Source organism: Mus caroli, unplaced genomic scaffold, assembly GCF_978045245.1.
Source record: "Mus caroli unplaced genomic scaffold, Mus_caroli_1 scaffold_6, whole genome shotgun sequence".
In the NCBI taxonomy this organism is placed as follows: domain Eukaryota; kingdom Metazoa; phylum Chordata; class Mammalia; order Rodentia; family Muridae; genus Mus; species Mus caroli.
In genome coordinates, this window is record NW_028227261.1 from 26,072,588 (window position 1) to 26,095,144 (window position 22,557).

The following is a 22,557-nucleotide window of genomic DNA, read 5'->3' on the forward strand; positions in this document are numbered from 1 at the left end:
TCTTTAACTCCCAATCCTCAGGTATCCATGTCTCAAGTGCCGGGATTATAGGACCGCCCAGCCTGCTACCTCTCTTATACAGCAGCCAGAATCCAGTCCTGGGGCCTTACCCTGATGGCAGAGTGTAATCTCTGTCACCCCCCCCCCCACAAAGGCCCATGGCTGAACTCTAGAGTTGGATTATGTCCAGCCTCTTCACACCTTGCACTGGAGATTACGTTTCAGAGCATGAAGCCTTGGGGGACATGCTCATATCATATCTAAACCACAGCACTTATTAAGTCCCAGCCATTTCCCACTGCAGCCATCTGTCGCTAAACTTCTGTTCTGCTGAGAAGCCACAGAGAGAACTGCACCCAGCACACACTGGTGATATTGCCGAGGGGCAGGAGCTAAGGCCAGCTGGCTCTAGCACCATCCTTCTTCCATCCAACCCTCCTGCAGGCTGCTGGCTCCCCTCACCATCAAGGGCAATTCGAATCCTCCCTCGACCCTCCTACTCTGCAATCATAGCCTCCCCTGCCATCCCTGAGATCACCTTCCTACTGGGACTGGGTAACTTGACTTCTTCCAGAGCCCCCTCCTTCCCAGCACCTGTAGCTGGCCTGGGAACAGGTCGTTTAGCTGACAGCGAATGGTTCTGCTCCCCTGGCTGAGACCCGTGAGTTTCCATCCTCTAGATAACTTCCTTGCTGCCTCTTCAGGGGTTTGTCCCTGCCCTGTTTACCTTTTCTCTCTCCCACTCCCTTTTGCCTCCTTCCTCTCCCTCTCCCCAACTTCTCAGTTCCCCATACATTGCGCTTTCTGCATAAAGGGGGCCCAATTCTCCCGTCTACTTAATTTTAATTGAAATTATTTCCCTGAAACCCTTAGGCCTGTGGAGAGCTTTCAGTTGGTTCGCCCCGCCAGTCTGGAATAGCACTGTGTTTGCTCAGCCAGCAAGACTCCTCACACCGCCTACCAGCTCAAACGGCAGCTTTTGCAGAAGCCACGAAGATGCTGCCAGTGTCCCTGTGTCTCCTCCTCTTTCTGAGTGCTGCCACTGAGGACAGTGCCCAGTATCTGGATGCCCCCCCCCCAATGCTTGCATTTCTTTCTCTCTTTCTCCAGCATGGGGGAAACCTGCTTGTTTGTGTGGCAAGTCCGGTACATGGATAGGAAGAGTTAACGCCTCAAGTTGGTGGCTAAATGCACACTAACATGGCGACTGAGAGGGCCCCAGCAGAGCAGATGTCAATGGTCCTTGTAGCCATGTGGATGCTGGCTTGTCCTTTTGTGCTCCTGTGGTGTCTCCTCTCAGATGCACAGTTGGCTCCAGAGCTCTTGTCTCGGGGCTATAAGATGTTCTGGATCATCTTGCATCCATGCTGGGTATATGGGCTTTGCCTAGCAAGCTGTCCACAGTGTGGTCCCCTCAGTGCTGCCTTTCCTTTGAAGGCACTACTGCCCTGCCAGTCCTGGAGCTCTGAAACTCTGCCCTTAATGCCTCTCTGTCCTTTGAGATGCTGCCTGCCCAGGTTGTCTCCTGCCAGGAAACATTCCCAAACGGGGAAGTAAGTGGCCTCTGCAGGAGATTCCGACTTCTGCTAAATTAAGGTTATGGGATGGAATAAAACATACTATCAAGCAACGTAACGCAACACTGCCTTCCAGCAGATACTGCTTTGGGGAACAGATTTGTCCTCAGTGGACTTGTTGGGGACTTGCTCTGAAGTACTCAGGACCGACACCTGCTGCTCCTGATGTGAACAACCACAGGGAACTACGATTTCAGCAAATCCATTCATTTAGCCTGGCACCTGCACCCAGCAGCCAGCATGAGGAATTAGGATTTTCTGAGATGTGGAACAGTGGTGGCCAGGCCAAGCAGTCCTGTGGCTTGTCTACCACCTCCTGCTTTGAAACCCTTGGAGGCATAGGACACTCTGGGCACATTTTAGCATCAAGCTGAGTATCTGGGTTTTTGAAAGTTCCCTTATAGGTGAGGGGATGGAAGCCATGTGTGGCAAACTCGTGACCTTCCAAGTTCATACATGCTGGGTCAGAGGCAGCCCTGGGCTTGTAGCCCTGAATCCAGTAGCTCTGCCCCCTCCCGAGCGATCTGAGGAGTTGGAAGGACGAATCTCATGTGGAAATAAAAGCAAACAAACACAAATCTAAGCTCAGTGTGGAGGTGCAGCCATCAATCCCAGCATTTGGGAAGGGGAAAACTGCAGGATCAGGAGTGGGTGGCCAGCTTGGGCTACATAGGGAGTTCTAGGTCAGTCTTAGTCAACGGGAAATCCCTTGACTAGCAGATTCAGTCCCGGGCTATACCCATTTCCTCGGAGGCACTGGCTAGCTGGAGAATTAGGCTCCTGGGATCCGAGGCTAGCTCTGTCCCTACTGTGCTTTGCATTCTCAGTTTTCCCATTCAGGGTTCACGGTAAGCTCTCCATCCTAAGATTCTGTGGCAGGGATGTGACGGCTAGAGGAAGCAGAGTTCCCGTCCCTTCCACTTCTATGGTGACAAGACACCGGGGAGCTGTCACAAAGAGGGAAAGAGAAACCAAGGTGTCACCTCCCAGCCAAGCAGCTGGAGCCGAGGGAGACACATTGGTGGGTAGCAAGTTGGGGAGTCCTATAATGTGGGATGCTGTGGGAGTTTGAAAAGAATGGCCCACACTTGGCCTATAGGGAGTGGCACTGTTAGGAGGCGTGGCCTTGTTGGAGTGGGTGTGGCTTTGTTGGGGGAAGTACATCATTAGGGGCGGGGCTTTGAGGTCTCAGAAGCCCAAACCATGCTTAGTGCCGCCTTCAAGCTCTTTTGAGGCTGCCCGTGGATCCAGATGTAGAACTCTCAGCTCTTTTTCCAGCTCCTTGTCTGCCGGCATGCTGCCATGTTTTCTGTCATGACGATCGATAATGGACTAACTTCCAAAGCTGTAAGTCAGCCCCCAGTTATTTGTAAGAGTAGCCATGGTCTTCGTGCCTGTTCACTGCAATAGAAACCCAACCTAAGATAGAAGCTCTGAAGCCAAATTCCCTTCACTGTCCCAGAGAGTGACAGAGCTTGCCAGATCATAGGGTGCCTGCCCATGTGATCTTGTCAGTGCTGGGCTGTGGACAAAGAGCTGTGGAGGGAAAGAGAGACAGGAAAGGTTTATGAGGGGATAGGGAAGAAGAAGAGAGATGAGGAAAGGGCAAGGACTTCTGCAGGAGGATTGCTTCTAGTCTGCAGTGCCAAATGCACCGGGAACCAGGAGCTGTAGGACCAGAAAGACCTGAGATGAATGCCATGATCCCACTTATCATGGGTGGATACTGTTGCCATGGAGACCTTTTTTTTCCCATCTGCAAACTTAGGGTGCTGCTTCCTTAGGGATCATCTTGTGAAGACCTCATCACCATGTCTGGCCCAGCGCAGGTCTCCAGTGTGGAGTTGTGGAAGAGGTGGCAGGACCAGGACCTCTCCATCTTCAAGTTGGCTTGGTCTTCAGGGAAGAGCTGTGAAATCCATGCCACTGGATATAGGCAGATAAGAGAGCCACTCATGCGGGTAAACAGGTGAGTATGTTCATGCCAAGAAAGCCTGAAGGGCCACAGGACCCCAGATCACACACTCTGGGGAAGGAGGCAGGTTCACACCCTCATGGTGCTGATGGTGTCAGGGGGTTCCTCTTTAACTCTGTTGATGCAGACAACGGTTCACGTGTGAGCAGTGGCTGAGCCCATCAGTACTTAGCGGAAGGCGAGTGTCACCTCAGCAGATGAGTCAGAAGAAACATAAATGGGAGATCTGGCGAAATGACTGTTCATGTCATCTTTCATAAGGGTGACAGTGACATTGTGACATAAGGGTCACAGTGACAGGTACCCATTGCAGGGCAGCTGCCCTGGGGTGCTCACTGGGCTCTGCACTGACGAGCTCACTAGGCATACCAGGTAGAGCAGCCGCACTAGTGCCATAGCATGAGATGTAGAGCCAGGACTCGGGCTGCGTAGAGGACTTAATGGGGGGAAGCACTTGTTGCACAAGGGTGAGGGCGTGAGTTCGAATCCTCAGCACCCACTTAAAAAGCTGGGTGTAGCAGTGTGCACCTGAACCCTAGCCAGTCTATCCAGGTGGCTAGCAGGTTCACTGAGAGATCCTGACTCCCCCCAAAAGGTAGAACACCTTTAATCCTAGCACTCAGGAAACAGGCAGGGGAATCTCTGTGTTCAAGGCTAGCCTGGTCTATAAAGTGAGCCCCACACCAGCCAAGGCTATATAACGAGACCCCACAACACACACACAGGTAGAGAGTGAAGAGAAGATGCTTGAAGTTGACCTTTGCCTCCTCTATGTGCATATACCAGTGCATTTGCTACATAGGCATGTGCACACACACACACCCACTATGTTCAGACACATGCAGATACTACACATAGCACACACACACATACCTACACACCATGCAATACATTATATTACACTCATCCCACCTCCATATATACATACACTATACTACACACACACACACATCACACACATTATATACACACACATTCACACATTACACACACTATACACACATTATACACATACATACATACACATAACACACAAATACACACATATGGCACAACATACACACACATCACACACACATTACATACACACATATACACACACACACCACACACATATTATGCATACACATTACACACAGACATCACACACATCACATACACGCATATACACATTACACATTACATACACACATATACACACCTTACACACACTACACACATATACATACACATTACACATACACATCACACACATCACATACACACATCATACATACATCCCATACACATTACACACACATTGCACACACACCACAAAATGAAAACAAAACAAAACAAAAAAGGACAGACTCTGGATTCTAGCTCAGTTCTACCTGTGGCTAAGCCTTTGATCAAGTCATCAACTCATCCCCTGTCTGGGTCTGAACCTAGGTAGCTTCCGGACCTAGCAAGCTTGGTGACAAACAGAGCAAGCCAGGGCTGGTAAGTATAGACACTGGGGGTAAAAGGAGCTTTCTATTGGCCCTGATGGGCCAGACAGGAACTACAATCAAAGATCATGTCCATAGAAGGCTGGCTGAGGGTCCCCATCTCCCTGGAAGCTTGTACCCCTCACAGCTTTCTCCAAGCTTGGCAGCAGACCCACCATGTGGGAGCCAGAGTTTTCTGTTCTTAGCAGATGCTACCTGGGTGGCTGCGACCATGGGGCTGTGGGTGGGGATGAAACAACGCAGGATGTCTGCGTTTTCCAAGTAGGATAAGATACAAACTAAATATTTGTCTTAGATTGGCAAATCTTAGGGTGGGCTCTAAGATGCCAGATCTTTTAAATACAAAATACATATCAGCCCACCAAGTCGATCCCATCCATGTGCAGGCGTGCGAGTAGAGGAACAGGAACACAGATGAACGTGCATACACAGCATGCATCCAAACAGGAGGTCCTTGGGACTGTTTTCCTTTACATTAAAAATCATATTTACCTCTTGGGAGTGGAGGGGGAGGGCATGTGCACATGGGTCTGAGGACAGTTAGCGGGAGTCATTTCTCTTCCTTCCGCCATCCATGTGGGTCCAGGGATCAAACTCAGGTCCTCAGGCTTGGTGGCCACTGATGTTATCACTGGGCCATCTCACTGTCCCTGATTTTCTTTTTTCAAGAACCCCAAAGGGGGCAAGTGAGATCGCCCAACTGACAACCTAGACCTTCATAAAAAGCTTGATGCAGTTGATACAATAAAAATACATTGTACACGTGTAGAAAATTCTTAAAGAATGGATAAAAATGCCTTCAAAAGCTGGATAGAGTGGTTTACATCTATAATCTCCCCATCAGCACCTGTGGGGTCAGAAATCTGTGTGACCCGGGGGAACTGTGGGAAGCAAGAGTGAGTCGAGATGTGTCCAAACCCTGAAAATCTCATCCAGAGACTGGGCCTGCCTGTCCCAGCACACGAAGCCGTTTGATCTCCTCCACCACCCTGAAAACCCTTACCCACTCCCCAAGGTTTATATAGACCTTGCTCACCCCCAATAAAGAGGGCTGTTTCACTGAAAACTCTCCAGAGAAAGATTTTTCTCCCATACCCTTGACGTCTGAAATCCTGTCTAACTCACCCATCCATCCAGCTAAACTTTATTCCTTCCAGTCCGGTGGGGTGCACAATGGAGCCTGGATATACTGAGGGGAAAAGCAGACCTGGGAAGGCAATCACCATCATCATCATCACCACCACCACCATCATCAACATCACCATCATCACAACCATCAAGTCTTAGCTTTCTATGTCTTTGATAAAACCACGACCCAAAGCAACTTGGCGAGGAAAGGGTTTATTTGGCTTGCACATTCCGATCATCGTCTATCCTGTAGGGAAGTCAGGGGAGGAAGTCAAGGCAGGAAGCTGGAGTCAGGGGCTGAACAGGGACCATGGAGGAATACTGCTTAGTGGCTTGCTCAGTCTGCTTTCTAATAATACCCTAGGTCTACCTTCCCCGGAGCAGCACCATCCACAGTGAACTAGGCCCTCCCCCAACAATCACCAATGAAGACAATGCCCCTCTTATCCACAGGCCAATCTGATGGAGGCATTTTCTGAATTGAGGCTCCCTCCTCCCAGATGACTCCTGCTTCGGTCAAGTTGACCAAAATGTAGTCAGTACATTCAGCAAAATCCGTGTCATCTTCCCTATCCCCTCTCTTTATGTCTTGCTCTGTGGTCCAGACTGGCCTGAAACCCCAAGGTTCAAAAGATCCTTCCACTTTCAAGGCTTCAAGCATGTGCCACCACCCCACCTGTCTCCTCCAGCTCCTCTCTGTGTTCAGCTACCTGATATCTGGCTGGCTACACCCTCAGTCTGAGGGGAGAGGACCAGCAGGTACCTTCTAGAAGCTTCCTTCAAAGACAGAAGTAGTTCCTCTTTTCAAGAACCCACAGCTTGACATATCTTCACCTTTCTTTGGTCTAAACATGTATGTGTTTTTCTGTGAACCAATCACTGTATCCGGTAGGATGAGATTGACTGACTGCTTACCCAAACAGAACCCTTATTGGGAGCTAAGGATGGGCCGTCCAGTCTGTGTGGTGAGCGACAGGGAAGTTTTGGAAAGGTGAAGTGGAGGGCAGGGTACTGAACTGAGAGATTCTGTCACTGTAGGTCACGTGACCCCCATCAGTGAGCACTCCCTGATGCTCAGTCTCCTCTTCCTTATCCCATCTTCTAACTCAACCTGCTAAGTACCACACCCCCAGGGGTTCATGCCTGTGTGTGTTTGCCTTGCTGTGCTCCCCATTGGAGATTCTCAGCCTGTCCTTAGATGACAGCCCAAGCCTGAGCTCTGAGCTTTCACAGCTACAAAGTGCATGAGTCTCTGCTATGGTTTCCCATCGTCTGGCCCCACCCCCAATCCTTCAGTCCAACTGTAGACTGGCTTCCTTACCACACCCAGTGACCTGCCACTCACCCACAGTCTGCTTGAGTGGCTTGTTTTGAGTGAGTCTTACTCAATCTCTCTGTTCCCAGATTCTAGGTACGGGCTGCTTAAAGAAACGACTCAGTAAATATTTATAAAATTAAAGGAAAAAAGTTTGTTTTAAAGGCACGACTTCTGGGAAGTCGATCACATTTTGACAAATGACAGAGCCTGGAGCCTCGGGAAGAAGCCTTGGCATTTCAGGCACCAGTAAGCTGGGGACAGGAGCTTCCTCTGTCCTTTGTGCCTTGGGGGTGGAAGGCTGTCTTGGCAGGTAGAGTTTTCTATTCTTGCCTCTTCAGTGGGGGAGAAAAGAAAAAAAAAAACAATTGCTCTGTCTCCTGCAAACACAAGTGTGTCATGGAGACAAATGTGTTTTCATTTGGTTGTGGGGTGGGAGGAAACCCGGACTGATCAAGTTTCCTGGCCTGGTTCCGGTTCACAGAATGTTCCTCCTTCCCCCCTCCCTCTCCCCCTTCTCCTCCCCCTTCTTTTTTTGTGAGTTGTGATGGCTGTGTCCTGGCTGACTCAACTCTGACCCCACTTGCCAGCCTGGCTCTGCCTGGCAGAGAGACCCAGACATTAGTAAGGCAGTTGAGGGAGACATGTTCTAAGTCACAGATGTTCCCATAATGAGCCACTGGCCTGGCTGCTTCTTCTCCTGACCTATGTTGCCTTTCCTGATCCTCTGTGCTCTCCATGGTCCTTGGCTGGGTGTCCTTCCTGCCCTAGGTCCACACACCGCTGGACTACCTTCAAATTTTTTCCTCCATTCTGCCCCAGAGTAATTATTAGGAACACACAGTCTCTAGGTCCTTGTCCCCAACTGGAGACAACTTCGCAGTGACCATTACCTTGGGGTCACAACACACACAGTTACTGTCACCTGGGTAGATACTAGTCACTTGGAGGCACGGGCATCAGCCAGAAGCTGCTCCTGATTTTGCTTCCCCCTGTCTCTCTGCCTGAATGCTGTCCCTTTCCTCCTGGTCTGGTGACCTCTTTCTTTTCAGTGTCTTGTCTGTGAAGCTCCAATTGTCGACCCTAGGTCTGTGTGCACACAGCCAGAGCTGCTGATCTGTTTCCTGGTCTGTTTCCCTCAATGACCTGTGAGCAGGTGGGGATATAGGTGAGAAGGGACAACGACTTTTTGCTGTTGCCAGCAGTTGGCATCAGCAGAGGGGCCAGCGTGTGTTGATGGAAGGAACAGCCAGTGTGAATGGACTCACCAGTCTGGAGAACAGCAGCACCATGCTATTTGTTGATTTTGGAGCTGGGCAGTTTGGCTGTGTTTGCCTCCTGTTGATTCATAAGCCCTCAGGAGTTGGCATGGAGGTCAGGACTGCTTAGAGATGACATACACTGGGCTTAGAGAAGGGGAAGGGGATCCAGGGGGCAGATGGAGCAGAACTTGGTGCTGCAAGTGTTTGTCTCAGACTTCTTTATTTATGGAGGACTTACTGCAGGCGAAGGGTTAACGTGGGGCCTGGGGGTGCCCCCGGAACAGGTGGGGTGATTGTCTTTCTGAAGTTCAGAGTCTAGTGCATGTGACAGAAGTGATGAGCTGCAAATGAATACAGAACCAATGTCGGGCTATAGCTAGCAGAGCGCTAGATACAACAAGGTAGTTGGGAGGTGCCTTAGTTCACACAGGCTGTCTCAGACTAAAGTTCGTACACAGCAGAAACTGCTTTTCTTGGGGCTGGCTGGAGGGGGTCTTCCATTTCTCTGGGGTCTCCCCTTCGCTGTCTAACATCCACCTTTTTGCTTGTTGCTCTGCTTACCTGTTCCTGGAAGGACCTGGACAAGCTCTGATTTCCCTGGCTCCTCTCTCTGCCTCTCCCCTGACCCCAGCTACTCTTCACACTGAAGACAGCAAGCCCTGAACACACTAGACTCAGCTGCTCTTGAACTCACCCCTCATCTTTGCCATACCCCACGAGGTCCTGCCTGACCGGTCCTAGGGCCTGAGAGGTTCCAACCACATAGGGCCTCCATTCCCAGTGTGCCCAAGCTCCCTCTACCTTGGGGCCTTGGCACTGTCAGTTCTGTCTATAGGAAAGACCTTTCCTTCCCATTTCGTCTGACTGGTTCCTCTGCACTGTGGTCTGGGTTTATATCAGAAAGCCCTTCCCACATTTCCTGGGCTGAGTTCTCTTCCTCTCTCCCTCTTTCACAGTAAGCATCCTAGTTGTGACCCACATCTGCTTACTTACGGCCACTCCTCCCCTTGACTAAATGATCACTAAGAATGTGCTCACTCGGCGGGCTTACTCTAGCACAAAATAGGTCTTCAATGAGCCTGAAGACACAGGGAAAGAGGTGGGTTTAGGAGCAGGCTGGTGGAGTCCGAGGAGCCCATAGAACCTGGTGTGCAGATCCAGAGCTGAATTTTCCAGAAAAGAAAAGAGCCTGTGACTTTGTTAATGATCCCACATGGCCTAAGGACTGATCAGAACATTCGTGATTGGGAAGACCAGGGATGGCACAGGTCTGGAGCCAAATTATCTCGCACTATCTTTAGCCCCTTAATAGTTATTTATTGCTCACCTCTGCCTGACCTAACATTCTTGTAAAATCCTTTTTGGGATGCATAAATAGATCTCTAGCCTCCACCATCCCAAAGGCAATGAGAGTTGCAGATAACATCTGAGGACTGTAGTGGAGACTTCCCCACTCAGATTCGACCCAATGACCTGATGTTCCCACCAATGTATTTGAATGGTACCTTAATTTATGGCTTTCTTTGTTCTGTTACTATAAAAGCCCCTGAAACTATTACCAGAGTGCTACTTGGTGTTTACACTAATCCAAATCTGTGTCCCTGGGCTACAGTCATTTGTATTTAGGTCCAGAATAAAATATCTCTTACCCCTTTTGAGATGTGATTTGGGTCTCGTGTTGATGGATTGTCTTTATTGGTTGGGCAATTATTAACCAAGAGTTTCCTCTGCATGGCTACTGGGCATGAGAATGTAACCCTATTATATATATATATATATATATATATATATATATATACACACACACACACACACATATATATATATATATACATATATATATATATATATATATACATATATATATATATATATACATATATATATGTATATATAAAACCCGTGGCATATAACCCTAACTCGACTTTGGTGTACTCATGTTGGGGTCACAGTGTGGTGTGTGAGTCCCACTTCACCTTAGTATAGCCTTAGAAATAACATCTCGAACATCTGCTTCCAAAAGCAAACGATTGGGGTGTGATCCATAATGCATGTGAATGCCGTGTCCGCCGTGTCCCTCCTCCTCAGAGAACGGAAGTGCACACCCTGAATTATCTCCCAGCCAGAGTCTGCAGGGCCATTCTCTTTCATAACTCCCTCCCCATCTTCACTTCATGGAAAGATCGGCTTCTTTCTTTCTGGTCTCTTCTCTGATTTTCTTTTTATGGTGGAATCTCCTGGTTCAGCATCGAGAGCATGCACACACACTCCCGAAACCCAAGATAATATTGCAAAGATAATATTCTCATTTAGAGGGCAGGGAAGGGGAGAAGCTGCGTGGAGAAAGATAAAGTCTCCTATATGAGTAAGTGAATGAGTGTGTGTGTGCATGGTTGCAAGCACACGCACGGTCATAAATCCATTCCTGCCAGGCAGGTTATCAGTAAGTGCCTAGGAAAATCCCTGCAGCCCCAAGATGCTGCGAATCTATGAATTTTAAGATGTCAGACCTCAAGGGGATGGACTTGCGCTAAAAGCCATTATTCTACCATTACCTCTCAGATCCGACCGAGGCTACAGTTGCCTGACCACTGGAGAGCACTCCTCAGTTTCTCGTGCTTCCTTTTGTCATAGTAGAGAAAAATGTCAGGAGACTGAGCTTCATCAAGACTCAAGCCCTTCAGCCATTGAGCGCGCCATGCCATTTTGTTTGCTGTCGCTCGCACAGAACTCGAGGAGAGTGACCAAGCCTGACCCACAGATTCCCTTGAGAAGTTCCCACCAGAAGAGCAAAAAGCTGGGCACACAGAGACTTTATCACAACTGAGGGGAGGCCATGCAGGCAGCAGCTCCGTCACTTTGACAAGATAGCATCTAGTAGTCATATAGAGACTAGACTTGCTCCAAGGATGTGATGAGGTGCCATACCTTACCAGGGGTTGATCTAGGGACAGAGGAGACACAAATAAAGGTCCTGTGGTAGGTGGGAGCTGGTGCATTCTGGGAGAGAAGACCCTAAAGACTAGAAGGCAGAGGGAACAGTGTGTGGAAGCTAGTGCCTGAAGGAGGCTGGGGAGGTAGGGTGGTCAGGCTCAGGGGTGCTGGGGAAGCACCCCCATTCTGCTCCCATTGCTTTGTCATCCCAGCATGCACTACAGCCTTAGGGAATGCTTGCTTTGTGCTGCACCTCATGCTGGATGTTACAGCTCCAGGGGATGGGAGTGGATGTGAAGTCCTCTCAGCTGACCTCCCAGAAGCCCCAGAGGCGGAGCTTGCCCTTGGTGTATACACTCTGTGTGTTCTGATGATTTCCAAACAAGGCACTGCTGTGACCCTGAGAGAGTGGAGGTGCACAACTGATTGTGTGGCCTGGGGCGGCTGCTCTTACCTAGAAGTGGGAAGGACACAGTGTGAGGAGCAGAGGAGAACAGAGGCAGAGGACAGAACCCCAGAGCCCTAGCCACAAGTCTCCACCATCTCCCCAGAACAGGCCCTTAAAAGTCCTGCTCTCCTTAGACTCATCGCTGACCATGTTCAGAGCACACCCTGGGGACACTGATTCATCAGGGACAGGGTGGGCAATGGTTGGTCCTACAGGTGATGGCTCCATCTGTTCCTAACCAAGCCATTCCAGATAGGGTTTCCTGACATGCCCATTCCTAGTAGCGTGGAGAGGGAGACAAGGGATACTCATGGGATGATGGCTGAAGGCTTCCTCTCAGCTGATCCTGGGGCCAGGATGCCCTTTGCATTTGTAAAGTACAGTGGACACCCATATTACAAAATGTTTAAATTTAACACACACACACACACACACACACACATACACACAGATGCATCCACACATAGATACACACATACACACACAAAGATACACATACATACACACATACACATAGATACACACGTATAGATACATACAGACACACATATTGATACATACATATAGATACACACATGCACATATACACACAATGTTACACACAAAGATACACACATGTGCATGTGCATACACATCACTTCTTGCTTTAAACTTTCCTACTTCAACAACTTTGCTACAGTCTAGGAGACCAGTTTTTATTTTAATGTTGTCAGGTCTCCTGGTGCCCCGCTCTAGGGACACAGCCAGCCTTGGTCAACCTCTGATGCAACCCCTGGTTTCCTTATCTGTAGCTGCTACTTTTTTGGCTACTAATTTATTGGGTTCTTATACCTACCACCCTTCCAACTCCCAACACTAGGTAGGAGTTAGTAAAGAAGGTTAGAGGGGAAAGGCACATAGGTCTCTCTAGACTACTTCCTGCTGATTAGAGATATTGAGTTCCTTGGGGCAATCTTCCTCAAGATATCTGAGTTCTTCTTCTTTTCTCTTTGCTCATGACCACATATCAAACCGTAACAGCAGGAACCAGCAGCAGCTGCCACGGAGCACCAGCATTTATACCCTCTGAAAAGTTCCCAGAATTCCAAGTGTAAATGATCTGCAGCTGGGCAAAGTCACGCCCCTCCTAGAACCCAAGACAAATCATAATCACCTGCTATGAGGCAGCCTCTTAGCCCACACCCGGGATTAAAACAAAAACATATTCACATAACATAACTGGGTTTTTACAGAAACCAAAATGCTCATCACACCTATCTTTGCCTCATTGCTCACCTTGAGAGCCACACAGGCATACACTCACCACCAAGCAGACCTCCAACCTCTGAGTATTCCTGGGGCACTGCTGCCTCAGTCCTGTGCTCACTCATGGTACACTCCACCTGTGGGGGGCTGCACCCAGTGACGATGCTCACTTAGGTTTACAAAGTGGGGTTCTGGCTTACTCAGCAGGGGGTTTTAGGGTCTCAGTTATCCAAACCACTGCTGAAATGTGCGAGTTGGGACTGGAGAGATGGCTCAGAGGTTAAGAGCCATTGTTCTTGCAGAGGACTGGGCTTGATTCCCAGCACCCACGTGGTAGCTCACAACCATTTGTAACTCCAGCTCCAGAGGTTCTGTTGCCTTCTTCTAATCTCTTTGAGCACCAGGAACACACATGGTGCAAGCATACATGCAAGCAAAACATCCATATATGTAAAAATAAAATATAAAATTAAAAAAAATTCCACTGTAAGTCTGGCATGCACACCTTTGATCCCAATACTCAGGAAGGAGGAGCAGGTGGATTTCTGTGAGTTCAAGGCAAGGCTGGTCCACAAAGTAAGTCCAGGACAGCCAGGGCTCTATTACACAGAGGAACTCTGTTTCAAAAAGCCAAAGCAAGCAAGCAAGCAAGCAAGCAAGCAAGCAAGCAAGCAAGCAAATTCTACTGTGGCCAAGTGTAGTGTTCCGCACCTTTAATCTCGGCACTTAGGAAGCAGAGGCAGGTGGATCTCTGTGAGTTCAAGGCCATCCTGGTCTACAGTCCTGGTCTACAGAATGAGTTTCAGGACAGCCAGGTCTACATAGTGAGACCCTGTCTTCAACAACAACAACAACAACCAAACAAGCAAAATTCCACTGTGCATCTATACCACATTTTCCTTGTCTGTTCCTGTGTTAGACACCAGGGTTGTATCCATACGATACATAGCAAACACTGATGTGTGAGTATCTCTGTGATGTGTTGACTTGGAGTCCATTGGGTGAATACTCATGAGTGATCTAACCTGGTCATGGATGATCATGTGTGTGTGTGTGTGTGTGTGTGTGTGTGTGTGTGGTGCGTGCACACATGCGAGTGTGTATGCGCACATATGCACATGTGTGTGAAGGTGAACATGCCCATACACGCATGCAGAGGCCAGGGGAGCACGTCAGGTGTTCTCTCTCACTCTTTATTCCCTTGAGACAGGGTCTCTCACTGAGCCTGGAGCTAGGCTGGCAGCCAGGAGGAGCCTTGTGTCACCAGACACAGGGCTGGAGTCTCGGGTATGCATGTGGCCACACGTAATTTTGTACCCCATTGCTGGAGATTCAAACTGAAGTCCTCAAGTCGGGCAGCAAGTGCTTTATACTCTGAGCCACCTCTGCAGCCCTGAAAGATTTGTCTCAAGGGTTTTGAGGAACTCCACACTGATTTCCACAGTGGCTGCACTATGGAAGTGTCAGTTCATGTCCCTGTAACTTTCCTCTGTGTCTGCCTCCACACTAGCCTTTGCTGTCTTCTCTCTCTCTCTCTCTCTCTCTCCTCCCCCTTTTCTTTTTTTCCTTACCTTTCCTCTTTCTTTTTCTTTCCTTTTCCTTTTCCTCTTTTCTTTTCTTTTCTTTTCTTTTTAAAGACAGGGGTTCTCTGTGTAGCCCTGGCTGTCCTAAAACCTACTCTGTAGACCAGGTTAGCCAGGAACTCAGAGATCTGCCTGCCTGCCTCTGCCTTCGAAGTGCTGAGATTAAAGGCATGAGCAGTAGCCACCACCACCACCACCGGGCTTGTTCCATTTTCTTAGTGATGTCCATTCTGACTTGGTTAGATGGATTCTTGCTACCCCTTCACCTGCTGGGTGGCCAGAAAGTGACACCTGGTTTGTTTTTCATCTTCAAATCATTTATCCCTTGGCTGCCCTAACCTTTGAGTTAGATCTGCCCAGCTCTGCCTGTAGACATGGGCATTCTTGTCTGTGTGCTTAGTGCGTTTTTATTTTATTTTATTTTATTTTATTTTATTTTATTTTATTTTATTGAGATACGGTCTCACTGTGTAGCCTTGGCTGACTTCGAACCTATTAAGTAAGTTACTTCAAACTTGTAGGCTAGTTTCAGACTCAGAGAGATCAGCCAGGTCTTCCTCCTGAGGGCTGAAGTTACCTTCCTGAAAAACGTCACACAGCAGACACTACCAGACCCTCCCCTTCCCCAGCAAGGTGGCCCTTTTGCTCTGGAATGAGACTGCTTTCTCTCTTCTGCTGCTGAGCTGAAGTCTCAGAAAAGTCTTGGCCTGCGTGTGTAGTTTTATCTCTGGGTCCTTTCTCTCATTGCTTTGACAAAAGAGCCTATCTCTAGTAACAAAGGACTGATGCCAAATGCAGCCCTGCTCCACTTGCCTGGCTGCATGCTCCGTTATGCAGTGGGAAGGCCCCCAGATGTGAGAGGACTAAGTTCTTAGGGAGAGTGGGACTCACAGACCCAGCACTAAGGCCAAGAACAAAGATCCTGTGGTTGCACTAAGCTTAAGGATGTGGAGAGGCCCAAGGGTGGAGCCGGCTAGAGAGGGAGTCTGGGCTCTAGAAAGCCATGCAGGTGAAAGAGTAGTGAGCTAGCTGCTTTGCAGGACCAGAGCTGAGCTGAGAGAAATAGCCGGACCTCCATCGTTTCTCTGAATGTCCTGATGAAAGCAGTTGCCATGGGGCTAGTTAGGAGGGCAACCACAGACAGGTTGGCGGTAAACCAGTTAATCCTGGGGCTGAGGAGATGGCTCAGTCAGCAAAGTGATTGCCACACAGATACGAGAACCTGGGCTTGATCACTGGAATCCTTGTGAAAAAGCCAGCCCCGATGGATCATCAATGTCAGCTTAGCTGATGGAAAACTGAGACAGGGGGATTCCTGGAGCTTGCTGGCTAGCTAGTCCAGGAGGAGAGTCAAGTTCAATGAGATCCCATTTCCAAAAATAAGGTTGAAAGTTACAGATGAAGACACCTGATGTTGATTTCTCGCTTCTCTACATATTTGAACACATGTGCACCCATGCACACACGCGCACACGTGTGCGCACTCACACACACACCCCAACCCAAATAAAAAAAATCCCTGTTCATTCCTCTCCCTAACAGCTTGGTGGGCATTCTCATTTGAAGCTGTGCTGGCTGGTTTTGTGTCAACTTGACACAGCTGGAGTTATCATAGAGAAGGGAGCTTCAGTTGAGGAAATGCCTCCATAAGATCCAGCTTTAAGGCATTTCTCAATTAGTGATCAAGGCGGGAGATGCCCCTTGTGGGTGGTAGCATCTCTGGGCTGGTAGTCTTGAGTTCTATAAGAAAGCAACCTGAGCAAGCCAAAGGAAGCAAGCCAGTAAGAAACATCCCTCCATGGCTTCTGCATCAGCTCCTGCTTCCTGACCTGCCTGAGTGCCAGTCCTGACTTCCTTTGGTGATGAACAGCAATGTGGAAGTGTAAGCTGAATAAACCCTTTCCTCCCCAACTTGCTTCTTGGTCATGATGCTTGTGTCTGACTAAGAAAGAAGCCATACAGCCTTAAAAAAACAAAAAACAAAAAACAAAAAACAGGCATGCCTTTTTAGAGGTCATGGGTCCTTCTCCCCACACAGGTCTTTCCCAAGAATAAATGCCACAGCCAGTTTAGGCTGTCCTAATGAAAAGCCATTGCCTAACATAAGGCTTAAACTACCAACTGTTATTTTTCTTATAATTTTGGGGTCTTAGGCTTCAATCCCATAATGGGGCCCCATATTCATGACCTCATATACATCCAACTAGCTCCTGAAGAGCTCCAACTAGCTCTTCAAACATGAGTACCACCATGACCAACCTTCACTGTCAATTTGACTGGATTAAAATCAGCCAGGAGACAACCCCTGGCCGTCCCTGTGAAATTGTTCCTAGAGAGCTTTAACTGATGAGAGAAGATCCCAGATACAGATGGCATCATCCCACAAGCTGGGGACCAAAGACACCGTGAGGGGAGCATCAACTTTCCTCTCTCTCTGCTTCCTGACTGTGGACTCAATATGACCAGCTGTCTCATTCTTTTTTCTTCCGCTGCCCCACCCTCCACAGCCGGGATGTGGGGTGCACGCTGTATCTCTTCTTAAACCATAAGCCCAAATAGACCTTGCCCTCCTGAAGTTGCTTTTGTTAGGTACTCTGTCAAAAGCAACAAGAAAAGTAGCTAATACCATTACCTAGGGAATTACAGCTACTGCTGTAATGTATCAATTTGGAAGGCTGTAGCAAGGAACGGGGCTGCTCCCTGTTTGAAAGGAGGGAAAGGAGAAAACTTAGCAGGCAGTGGAGTGGAAACTGCTTTTAACACAATGTGGTTTAATGGTGGGGAGAGCACATTTCCCAAACAGCTCTTAATGAGCCTCTCAGGTATGCAGGCAGCCTGCTTGCTCAGAAGAGCCTAACCGTCGACTACGGGTGGATATTTTTGCTTTCATCATTCATCCGATAGAAGATATGATCATTTTCTATGAGATTTTTATGGGGACAGAAAATCCATTTTCACCCAGAACCAACCCAGCCCTGTCAAAGCTAGATGGGGAGGTAGGAGGTAGGTGGAGGGGATGGATGTGGCCCCCTAAAGTATTCTGGAATAGACTGGGAACAATGGAGATCTGTGAGAACAGTCAGTGCCACTGTGGACCCCCCGTGCAGACCCGCTGCCCGAGGTGGAGAATTGCCCTCTGTGCCTGGCTCTGTGCTCAGGGTCCTGAATAAAGCTCAGAGGGAAGAAGAGCTCCTCCTGCTTCCCCACTTCACAGATGAGGAAACTGAGGTGTGTGGAGAAGTACAGTTCCCTCCTCATCCCAGGGACATACATCAACAAGGAGCACAAATCTTTGATGTGTGGCTTTGGGACTCACACCCTTGGCCCCTGGGGTAGTCTGGCCAGTGAGAGTCGGGGAGAGGCCCTATCTATCAGCTAATGGCACTTCCCCACTGCAGCATGAGAAAGGGGGTGCTGAACCTGTTCCCTAGCTCAGAGCACTGAGATAACCCACCTCAGCCTGTGATCACTATGATGTGTGTGGAACAGATTCAATGCTCTCTGCTCACTGCCCACCTCCAGAGCCCGTTGTGACAGGAGTGGTCTTCAGGTTGCAGTGCCTACCATGCACCACACCCCTCATCCTCAACTTCCCCATGGCTCCTGGTACTGCCCAGCCCCTGCTGGTCTCACCTGTCACCTCCACCACAGTGATTCTGACTAGCTTGAGATGGAGCTGGGGCCAGCAAATCCCTTCCCTGCGTCAGCAAGGGTGGACTGGGACAGTGCTAGAATGTCTAAACAGAGATCCTTAGGAGTTGTACGTCTGTTGTAATGTTCATAGATGTGCTGGTTGTATGTGAGTGGAGGTGGGTAGACTCGGTGCTACAGAACTTTGCCTGCATTCGCTTCTGCCCCTCAGGGTGGCACTGGAGGGAGGAAAGCTTGGCCAGGCACAGGTAGAGGCAGTGCATCCTGTTGGTTGGCAATGAGTGCTTGGGCAAAGAACACAGCCGGGAACAGCTTCAGAGAACTGGTTCCATTTATTAGGGGGAAAGGAGGGTATTTATGTCTCTGAGGAGATGGCCAGGGTCTCTGGGCAAGGTTTGTGTGGTTGGGTACCATCGGTCAGGGCAGGGGTGTTGGGAGACGTTTCATCTGCATATTCAGGGGCTGAAGAAACCTTACAAGGTTAAACAAGGAGTGAGTCCTCATAACTGTCAGGGTAATAAAATCTTACTAGGGCTGATGGTGGCAGAGCTGGCTTTTGGCGCCAGGTTGGGAGAGGGGAGGTAGTCAACTCCTGCGGTCCTCATCTGAGGTATCTAGGGTTGAAACTCACCCCACCCTTCCTCCTAAACCCTGGGTTATTACAGTTCCACAGGGAAAGAGTTTTTTTGTTTTGTTTTTGTTGTTTTGTTTTGTTTTGTTTTTATTCTCTGTGGCTTGCCTGGAATTGAATCTAGCTTAGTTCGCTTTCTGCTACTGTATCAAAAATACCTAAGGCTGGGCAGTTTATGAAGGAAAAAGGTATCTACTTAGCTCACAGTTTTGGAGGTTGGAGGGCATGGCACTAGCACCAGCCTTGCCCTAGTGAGGATTCTGGATGGCTTAACAATAGTGGGGGCATGCTCTAGATGGAGAGATCACATGGCAAGACAGGAAGGCAGAATATAGGTCGGGTTTACTCTTTTATAAGGATATTTCGAAGAACTAATGGAGGTGTTGCTGCTGCTGCTGCTGCTGCTGCTGCTGCTTCCTTCACTGACACTAGAACCAGCCTCTTTGGGCTTCCAACATGGCCCGAAGACCAGATGTTCTCTAGGAATCCTTTGGGTCTTCAGTTCCATCAACTTTATGGACAGAGCAAGTATTCTTGGCCTTCTTGGTGTGAGACAGCCATTGTTGGAGGACTCTGATTAACCACATTGTATAGTCTTTTTATATATTCTCACTCTGTCAATCCTGGTCCTCTAGGGAACCCTGCCTCATACACCTTTTTAAATTTTGGGGGACAAGTCACATCCAAACTACCACAGTCCTGGATATGCTGTGCAGCTATGCTTGCAGCCATTGCCCTCTCTGTGCTGTGACAAATGCCACCACAAGCCCCTAAGCACAGCAGCTTCTTGCATTCTCTTTCCTTGCAAGCAGGTCAGGGCCATTCTGCTCTGGGTCTGATATGGACAGTCTTGGCTGAGGCTCTGGGCTCCCAAGGGTCTCACCTTCTGTGCAGCACATACACCAAATGATGTGTTTTTCTGAGCCACAATGGTGCAAGCACCAAGGGCTGTATAGCTCAGAAGGCAGGGCTGTCTGCTGCCTGAGGACATAAGTTAGAATGAGCAGCCCTTGTGTGTACCCACGGTCTCTTGTCCCATGTGCATCACATGGCCAAGGGTGGAGGAAAAAAAAGCTTCAAGGGCAGTGGTAGGAGGAGTTTTCAAAAAAAGAAGTCACATGCTCTGGGCCCTTAGGGCAGCTCACATCATCTTGGGATTCCTTGGGCATGGTTATGGGGCTGGGTTGGTTCCAAGGACTTTCCACCCCAGTACTATTTTCCGACCCCATGGCTAGGGTCATTACAGGTCTGTGCTGGTGCCTAGAGACCCAGAAACTCCACCAGGAGTTGGATCTGGGATAGGCATTGAGATCCAAGCTCTTATGCCTTCACAGACCTGTGCCCATCTCTTGCCGTTACTGCCCCAGTTCAGAGCCTTTCCCTTGGGGCTCCCCCTGCTGCTTTAGTCCTTCCTGTCCTCCAAACTGTCACTTACACCAAGTTCTCTCCCAAACTGTTTGACACAGCCATCCTAGTCCCAATCTTCTTTGTTGTTGGGATTCTGCTTCTTCTTCATCACCAGAGAAAATTCAGATCACATCAGTCCTGAGCCCACCTCCCCTGTCCCAGACCCATACACCACACGTGGCTCACTCTAGATGTCACCAAACAAACAGAAAAGCCAGCCCACCTAGCCAGCACCCGCAGGGATGAATGTGTTCCTCCTCACCAGCAGGGTGAGATATCCACCTCCTGCATCCTGCCACAAGAATGGAACCCAGCCCCTGCTTTGGCTTTCTTCAAATTGTTCCTCCCTAGGCCAGTTCCTCCCTTCTCTCCCCAGTTTCCAGCTGCCCACCGCTGAGTGCTCTCCCCAATGCATCCTTTTGTGGGGCTGCACATTGCTTTCAGTTCCTGTGAAGTAGTTCTGGGGCTCCGTATAAGTCAGATCCTCAGGCCTGGAAGACTTGCTGTGTCCCGGCTTTCTCTCCCTGGGAGCCAGGTGCTATGGTTCATTGTCTGAGCCTCAAAGGAAGATGGGATGGCACCTTGAGTGTGACAGGAAGGCCCCTCCCTGTGACTGCAGATGCTTCACTCTGTGAGAGCCAGCCAGGGAGGCCACATGATCGTTGCCATAACCTAAGCATAGCTCACTGGCACTCAGTTCTTCCCCAGGTCCTGGCAGAGTAGCGGAATGATTCTTCACTCCAGGTCTTAGTTATCAGGAGCTGATGAAGGCGTCCACTGCAATCCTCATTCACTAGTCTTCACTGGGGCAGTGAGAGATACCCAGGGCACTGGACTTTGGATGTTTCTAACTGCCGGGTATCATGCCAAACCAGAGCCCTCATACCAGTGAGGGCCCAACATGTTCCAGGGAAATTCTTACTTTGCTGATGAGCGGTGGCTTGTGTGATCCTCAGAAAGCCTTCTACGCACAGGGATGTCCTGTGAGTGTGGGCAACACTGGATCTGTCCATGCTCCAGCTGCTTCTCTGTGCTCTCCTGGCCAGAACCCCTGTGTGTGGGCTCAGCAAGGTTGGACCTTACTCTTAGTATCCATAGGCATTTTCCAGGACCCCCTCCACAGACAATGTGACTGGCTGCGGAGCCTTTGTGAGTTCAGCTTGGACCTGGTATATCCTCCAGAGGCACCATGTTACAGACGTGCTCCCTAGAAAGACAGTGCCGGGACAGAGCAGCTGGGTCCTGGTGGGGAGGACTTCCCGCCATCAGGGATGTGTCCCTGTAGGGAGCACAGCCACCCAGCTCCTTCATTTCTCCATGTTCTGTTTCCTGCCAGCCGAGGTGAGAGGTTTTGCTACGTTCTGTAACCCTGCCACAAGGTCCACCTTCCCAAAGCAACAGAGATGGTTCATTGGGAGCTGAAATCATCTCTAGGAGTCAAAGCAAATCTTTCCTCCCTGTAAGTGGATCCAGCTTAGATGTGTGCTTTATTGATGGCAGGCTGTCCCCCCCTCCCCACTCATGGACATGCCCTCCGAGTGCCCCTAAGGGCTCACAGCCTCTTCCCTCCACTGTTTAGTCTGATCTGTCCGTTACACACTCCCCCCCCTCCCCCCTCCACCCTGCCTGGCTGAGGAAGCCAGCCTTCCTCCGTGACAGAGGATGATAATTAACTGCCATCATTCGGGCTTAATCAGCTCGAGGTGGGGAAGGAGTTTCTGATGGAAGAGCTGGGATGTCGAGATGTGAATTAAGGGTTCACGGCACTTCATCACCCCCCATTACTGTCTTATGCTTATTCATTCTGGCAAATTAAATTAGCATTGTCTTTCCAATCTTGCTTCCCAGGAGGAACTGAACAACGGTAGCAGAGAGAGCTGCCCACATGTGTTTGAGAGACTTTTTAATATC